Consider the following 535-nt stretch of genomic DNA (forward strand, 5'->3'; position numbering starts at 1 on the left):
CCCCTTGAGATTTCTGATTTCGTAACAAATTAACCGTTTTATTAATAAATCATAAAATCAATTAATAGTTTTTAATGATGTTAAAAATATGTTTCAATTAATAATTTAAGTAATTTTATCATTGCATTAGAGAGCAATTATGAATTTTATTTTTTTAATTAATTTTGTTAAATAAAAAATTCTAACAATGAGTGTTTGTAATTTTTGAAATTACAAGAGATAATTTGTATTTTAAACAATGTATTTGTAACTTACTTTTTTTCTTAGTACTGTTAGGCAAGTTATGCTTTTTGGAAGAGAATACTAATTTTCCCCTGATCAAAGCAGTTAAAGAAAATCAAGGATTTCCCACCTAATAAATTCACAAGATCTTACCAATCAATCACAACCGACATTTCATTGTACCATAAGAACTACACTATTGGGAATTCATTACCAATTCAAAAACAATAATAATGAATAAATACAAAAAAACTTCTATGACCCAAATGTAATCAGATTGCAAGATTGCTTGCAAGCTCACCTTGCACAACAA

The sequence above is a fragment of the Camellia sinensis genome, chromosome 5 (assembly GCF_055761805.1).
Source record: "Camellia sinensis isolate YWXY chromosome 5, ASM5576180v1, whole genome shotgun sequence".
Lineage (NCBI taxonomy): Eukaryota > Viridiplantae > Streptophyta > Magnoliopsida > Ericales > Theaceae > Camellia > Camellia sinensis.